Genomic DNA, 320 nt, shown 5'->3' with positions numbered 1-320 from the left:
GGCAAAGAAGCGCTGTCACTTGCCCCTCCACCTCTCGCCCTCCCCGCTCCGCGGCGCTTTTGCCCAGTTCTAACTTCCCGGGCTGACGGCTCCGCGGTCTCAAGAACTAATTGGAACCTTCTCGCTCCCAGGAACCAGCTGGCGCCGCCTCTTTTTGTCTCTCTTTCTGGGTTACTCGGAAGGGACTCCCAATGTGTCGAGAGCGGATTGCTTACCAGCGACTCGGCTCTCGGCACACATTCGGGGAAGGCGACCATAGAAATGCTAATGAAAACTAACTTTCGCTTACTTCCGCTCTTTTTTCCCCCTTGATTGCCACA

This window comes from Crocuta crocuta, unplaced genomic scaffold (assembly GCF_008692635.1).
Source record: "Crocuta crocuta isolate KB4526 unplaced genomic scaffold, BGI_CrCroc_1.0 scaffold241, whole genome shotgun sequence".
Taxonomy (NCBI): domain Eukaryota; kingdom Metazoa; phylum Chordata; class Mammalia; order Carnivora; family Hyaenidae; genus Crocuta; species Crocuta crocuta.
This window is presented reverse-complemented; position numbering follows the sequence as displayed.